This window comes from Amblyomma americanum, chromosome 1, assembly GCF_052857255.1.
Source record: "Amblyomma americanum isolate KBUSLIRL-KWMA chromosome 1, ASM5285725v1, whole genome shotgun sequence".
Classification (NCBI taxonomy): Eukaryota; Metazoa; Arthropoda; class Arachnida; order Ixodida; family Ixodidae; genus Amblyomma; species Amblyomma americanum.
Window position 1 is genome coordinate 103985919 of NC_135497.1, and position 6694 is coordinate 103992612.

At 45.8% G+C, this 6694-nt stretch overlaps 1 long non-coding RNA gene across 1 annotated transcript; it reads right to left on the minus strand.

Annotated features, from left to right (window-relative positions):
- Nucleotides 1–231: 231 nt before the first annotated feature.
- On the minus strand, nt 232–6293 carry LOC144134746 (uncharacterized). The gene is made up of 4 exons (XR_013315239.1): nt 6092–6293; nt 3604–3671; nt 2748–2890; nt 232–295 (listed from the first exon to the last, which is right to left on the minus strand). It is a non-coding gene; the product is annotated as an uncharacterized LOC144134746 (long non-coding RNA).
- Between the last annotated feature and the right edge of the window lie 401 nt (nt 6294–6694).

Sequence of the window (6694 nt, forward strand, 5' to 3'; positions counted from 1 at the left end):
CAATTGTTAGCATCACCACCATGTGTCAGGCCTACCGTCACTAAACAAGCAGCGAACATTAAATCAACATGCATACTGCCACTGCTGGATGGTAAGGAGTTCTTTAGTTCTACACCAAATATATGTGGCACTGACGTCCCCAGTTCAGCGTTGTTAAAATTTTAGATGAGAAAGTCGGTTTATTTTTGTTGTTTGCAAAGCACCAAAATTAAGAAAACATGCCTTACCCAACCCAATCCTCCTGCTCTCTCCGAGGGCACAGTGCCTGTTGTCGATGTCAACGTGCTAGATGCACCTAAACAAGTAAAGTAGGGAGAGGGCCAGGGCAGTGAGCATGGCAGCAAATCTCAAACATGGTTTGCTACATTTCTATCATGTCAAGACAAAGCTAAAGCCCTTACACGAACACTCTTGAGTGACTCATTGTTGCCCTCGATGCTGACCAAAGCATTAGCTTAGAAGAACTAGAAGCTCAAATTAGCAAAATCCGCATGTTAATTTTTGAAAGCCCATGTTTAGCGCATGTGGCAGAGTGACCGCACACTGGCTGAAGCAGGACTGGTGCCTGACCAACATTGGTGTCTGACCAACACTGCTCAGCATCCTCCAGCGCTTCACACTTAGCGGCATACAACACTCGCAATCTTTTCCACACACATTGTTTGGCTACATTGCCTGGCTGATATAATTTTCCTTGTGGCGCCATGAAAAACAGCGTAGTTCTACTGTATCATTTCACAACTTCCTAACTGAAAGAGCTCCTATGAGCCGGGTGAGTGGGCTGTTAAAGTAAAAAAAAAAGTCCCTACAGGCCTTGTGCCTCTGCCAACACAGATTTCATCCAATGCCCTCCAAAAGCATCTTGTTTCACGAATGAGCAAAAACTGCAAGAAGCCATTAAACAGTTGCATGGTAAAGCAGCAGAACAAAAAGCAGGTAGATTTATGGACACAGTCACCAATATCCCGTGCTGCCACTGAGCTCCAAAAGTGGAAGCATTCATACAGAGTAGCCATAAGCATATGGAATAACCAGTTCTTGACAACTGAGAGCAAATACATCCTATTAGAGGGACAGTGAAAGAACTCTATCAATTTTTTTTTTGCTTAGCAAAATCATTGATAGTTCAGCATTTCATGGCTTGTTTGCCGCTCGTCTGGGAGCGAAAGATGCATTTATTTCAAAGAAGTTTTTCCCGTCCTCCGATTCAAACTGCACACTCATATGGCATCACAGGACGGAGCGACGTGAAATGTCACGTAAACGCAGACTCCGTCCAGGGAGCCAGGGCTATCCAGGGAGCCAGTTATGCGCCCTTCCTTTCCTCAAAACCATCCGCATCTAGAACGTTGTCAACGCCAATGTCAATGAAAACAATGAATCGTTGATATGTTCCCAGTTCATACGATATCACTGTTAATATGCTCAAAATCGCGGACATTAAAAATGTCCCATAGCATTACGCCATATTTTTCCAGGTTAATACGTTTCCAGAAAACACGATTTCCCAACTACTACGTTTAAACTTTCGGAAAACTGTGCTCGTGTATTAAATTTACTGACCAACTGCACATGTGCAAACATACAAGTGGGCAGAATGAGGGCATGCGACATGGTGGGGGGCGCACAATAGTGGCACGCTGCCAAATTTCGCACTGCCGATGGAGTGCAAAGTGGACCCCGCAACAAAAGCTAAAGGTTGAAAAAAAAAGTAGATTCTGGCCGATGAAAGTGGAGGGCGGGTTCATTATGACAGTGGGATCATTACGCGGGTATACACGGCACATGCTAGACTATATCCAATGACCGTCTAAGAAGCTGCCTAAGCAATTATATCCTTTTGGCTTCGGACTCTTCGGAACACAGCTTCTCCAAATTTTAATATGTAGCGCCCCAAAGGCACCAGTCGGCTACGACTGACGCTTAGTGGATGGCTTGGGACTAGTTTCTACCAGTGGGAATTCTTCCAATGAGTGCCGACGTCACCCAGCCCAGGAACGTTTTTAATATCAGTTATATTCAAATTTAGCCGACCTAGCTGCGATTCGGCCCCTCAATCACAGCAGCTATGCAAAGCATCAACATAGTGAGAAAAAATTATGCCCCTTTGCTGCGAGGTACTTGTCCAGTAATTTCTTGCATACGAAAATTTATCCTACTCAGTGGCTACGAAGTACTTTACCAGTAGTTTTAGTGCACAAGCACAGTGCCATACATGTAACCCGGCCCACTCGCTAAAAGGCCGAGACGCCGATATAAGCCGGCAACAGTGGCAGGCAAGATTAGACAGCACAGGCACAGCATACATTAACTTCAAGTCAGCTTTGTTCACTTTTGCCATTTTGACGCCAGCATTGCGTTGCAAATCAAATTCTGATTGCAGCTGCATGTCAGCCATGCTGCTGTGTGCACATTTTCTTTCAGCTCCTATGAGAGAAACAGTTGCAAGGCAAAGCTAATGACAAACAAAAAATTTGTTGCTTGTTCTACGTTACGCTTGCTTGCATCCTCGATGATATATGCACGGTGTATCTACATTTGTGCATCAGCCCAGTGCACATTCATATATTCAGAGGAGTTGAGTAGAATTTTTTCTCATGTTTCATGGAGCTCACTCAAGCAGTAGTTCACAGTAACATCACACCACCTACAGTCACCACTTGCCTTTAACATGACACACTGCGCTTGCACCCCCGTCTTGTGCATTCACATTCCACAGCTAGCGTGCACACAAAGGAAAGACTCACCCTTGGCAGACTTGCCGTCGCCCGGCTTCCCGAGTCGAATATAGGCAGGCGGCACTGCGTGTGGGTCCCACCGCGGAGCCACCTGGCACCATGCCGCGAAGCCATCACATACTTCGGCCTGGCACCTCTGTTCTGGATGGGTTCTGCACAAAAAGCGGGACAGTCTAGCTCGCAAGCGGCATGAGAAAGCTACAGCTAATGGCTAATTCTGCATGCCTTCCTTGTTTATCTGGCCATAAAAGACCAAAATTTAGCTCTGCTACATTTAAATAGGACCACATTAATTCTAACTAACCTCCAGCCCCCTTCAACTATGATTTACATCCAGGACTGACTGTACTAATCCACGTGGCCGAAACCTAGTGAGTGCGAGACATAACCTCTCCATAGCAGTGAGGCAAAGTTTATAAACACAAGGCAAAAGAAATGTTGCTTGGGGTTTACCCATTGGAATAGTGCTCTTGCACTAAAGAAAAAAAGTCTGCCTCCAAACAATGACAGCGAAAAACAACTTGTGCATCGACCTGAAGGAGTGGCAGCATTCATGCAGTAAACCTCACGCATTAGCCGCAGATGCGAGTGAATTTTAGAACCAAGCAGATGAGAGAACATTTTGGCAATTGTTAGCATCACCACCATGTGTCAGGCCTAACGTCACTAAAGAAGCAGCGAACATTAAATCAACATGCATACTGCCATTGCTGGATGGTAAGCTGTAATGCCATGAAGGAGTTCTTTAGTTCTACACCAAATATATGTGGCACTGACGTCCCCAGTTCAGCGCTGTTAAAATTTCAGATGAGAAAGTCAGTTTATTTTTGTTTTCAAGCACCAAGATTAAGAAAAGATGCCTTACCCAACCCAATCCTCCTGCTCTCTCCGAGGGCACAGTGCCTGTTGTCGATGTCAGCCTGCTAGATGCACCTAAACAAGTAAAGTAGGGAGAGGGCCAGGGCAGTGAGCATGGCAGCAAATCTCAAACATGGTTTGCTACATTTCAATCATGTCAAGACAAAGCTAAAGCCTTTACGCGAACACTCTTGAGTGACTCATTGTTGCCCTCGATGCTGACCAAAGCATTAGCTTAGAAGAACTAGAAGCTCAAATTAGCAAAATCCGCATGTTAATTTTTGAAAGCCCATGTTTAGCGCATGTGGCACAGTGACCGCACACTGGCTGAAGCGGGACTGGTGCCTGACCAACACTGGTGCCTGACCAACACTGCTCTGCATCCTCCAGCGCTTCATACTTAGCGGTATACAACACTCGCAATCTTTTCCACACACATTGTTTGGCTACATTGCCTGGCTGATATAATTTTCCTCGTGGCCCCATGAAAAACAGCGTAGTTCTACTGTATCATTTCACAACTTCCTAACTGAAAGAGCTCGTATGAGCCGGGTGAGTGGGCTGTTAAAGTAAAAAAAAAGTCCCTACAGGCCTTGTGCCTCTGCCAACACAGCCTTCTTCCAATGCCCTCCAAAAGCATCTTGTTTCACGAATGTAGCAAAAACTGCATGAAGCCATTAAACAGTTGCATGGCAAAGCAGCAGAACAATAAGCAGGCAGATTTAGGGACCCAATCACCAATATCCCGTGCTGCCATTGAGCTCCAAAAGTGCAACCATTCATACAGAGTAGCCATAAGCATATGACATAACCAGTTCTTGACAACTGAGAGCAAATACATAATATTAGAGGGACAGTGAAAAAAGTCTATCAATGTTTTTTTTGGTTAGCAAAATCATTGATAGTTCAGCATTTGATGGCTTGTTTGCCGCTCGTCTGGGAGCGAAAGATGCATTTCTTTTAAAGAAGTTTTTCCCACCCTCCGATTCAAACTGCACACTCATATGGCATCACAGGACGGAGCGACGTGAAACGTCACGTAAACGCAGACTCCGTCCAGGGAGCCAGTTATGCGCCCTTCCTTTCCTCAAAACCATCCGCATCTAGAACGTTGTCAACGCCAATGTCAATGAAAACAATGAATCGTTGATATGTTCCAAGTTCATACGATATCACTGTTAATACGCTCAAAATCGCGGACATTAAAAATGTCCCATAGCATTACGCCATATTTTTCCAGGTTAATACGTTTCCAGAAAACACGATTTCCCAACTACTACGTTTAAACTTTCGGAAAACTGTGCTCGTGTAATAAATTTACTGACCAACCGCACATGTGCAAACATACAAGTGGGCAGAATGAGGGCATGCAACATGGTGGGGGGCGCACAATAGTGGCATGCTGCCAAGGTTCGCACTGCCGATGGAGTGCAAAGTGGACCCCGCAACAAAAGCTAAAGGTTGAAAAAAAAAGTAGATTCTGGCCGATGAAAGTGGAGGGCGGGTTCATTATGACAGTGGGATCATTACGCGGGTATACACGGCACATGCTAGACTATATCCAATGACCGCCTAAGAAGCTGCCTAAGCAATTATATGCTTTTGGCTTCGGACTGTTCGGAACACAGCTTCTCCAAATTTTAATATGTAGCGCCCCAAAGGCACCAGTCGGCTTAGTGGATGGCTCGGTACTAGTTTCTACCAGTGGGAATTCTTCCAATGAGTGCCGACGCCACCCAGCCCAGGAACGTTTTTAATATCAGTTATATTCAAATTTAGCCGACCTAGCTGCGATTCGGCCCCTCAATCACAGCAGCTATGCAAAGCATCAACATAGTGAGACAAAATTATGCCCCTTTGCTGCGAGGTACTTGTCCAGTAATTTCTTGCATACGAAAATTTATACTACTCAGCGGATACGAAGTACTTGAAGAGTAGTTTTAGTGCACAAGCAATGTGCCATACATGTAACCCGGCCCACTCGCTAAAAGGCCGAGACGTTGATATCAGCCGGCAACAGTGGCAGGCAAGATTAGACAGCACAGGCACAGCATACATTAACTTCAAGTCAGCTTTGTTCACTTTTGCCATTTTGACGCCAGCATTGCGTTGCAAATCATTCTGATTGCAGCTGCATGTCAGCCTTGCTGCTGTGTGCACATTTTCTTTCAGCTCCTATGCTAGAAACAGTTGCAAGGCAAGGCTAATGACAAACAAAAAATTTGTTGCTTGTTCTACGTTACGCTTGCTTGCATCCTCGATGATATATGCACGGTGTATCTACATTTGTGCATCAGCTCAGTGCACATTCATATATTCAGAGGAGTTGAGTAGAATTTTTTCTCATGTTTCATGGAGCTCACTCAAGCAGTAGTTCACAGTAACATCACACCACCTACAGTCACCACTTGCCTTTTACATGACACACTGCGCTTGCACCCCCGTCTTGTGCATTCACATTCCACGGCTAGCGTGCACACAAAGGAAAGACTCACCCTTGGCAGACTTGCCGTCGCCCGGCTTCCCGAGTTGAATATAGGCAGGCGGCACTGCGTGTGGGTCCCACCGCGGAGCCACCTGGCACCATGCCGCGGCCACTGCCTTACACTTCAGGCAAGGCAGAGGACTGCTCCGGAAATTAAGTAGTCAGCCGAGAAGACATCCCATAATTCAGCCTGGTACCTCTGTTCTGGCTGGGTTCTGCACAAAAAGTGGGACAGTCTAGCTCGCATGCGGCATGAGAAAGCTACAGCTAACGGCTAATGCTGCATGCCTTCCTCGTTTATCCGGCCATAAAAGACCAAAATTTATGCTCCGCCACACTTAAATAGGCCCGCATTAATTCTAACAAACCTCCAGCCCCCTTCAACTCAGATTTGCATCCAGGACTGACTGTACTAATCCACGTGGCCGAAACCTAACGAGTGGGAGACATAACCTCTCCATAGCAGTGAGGCCAAGTTTATAAACACAGGACAAAAGAAATGTTGCTTGGGGTTTACTCATTGGAATAGTGCTCTTGCACTAGAGAAAAAAACTCTGCCTCCAAACAATGACAGCGAAAAACAACTTGTGCATCGACCTGAAGGAGTGGCAGC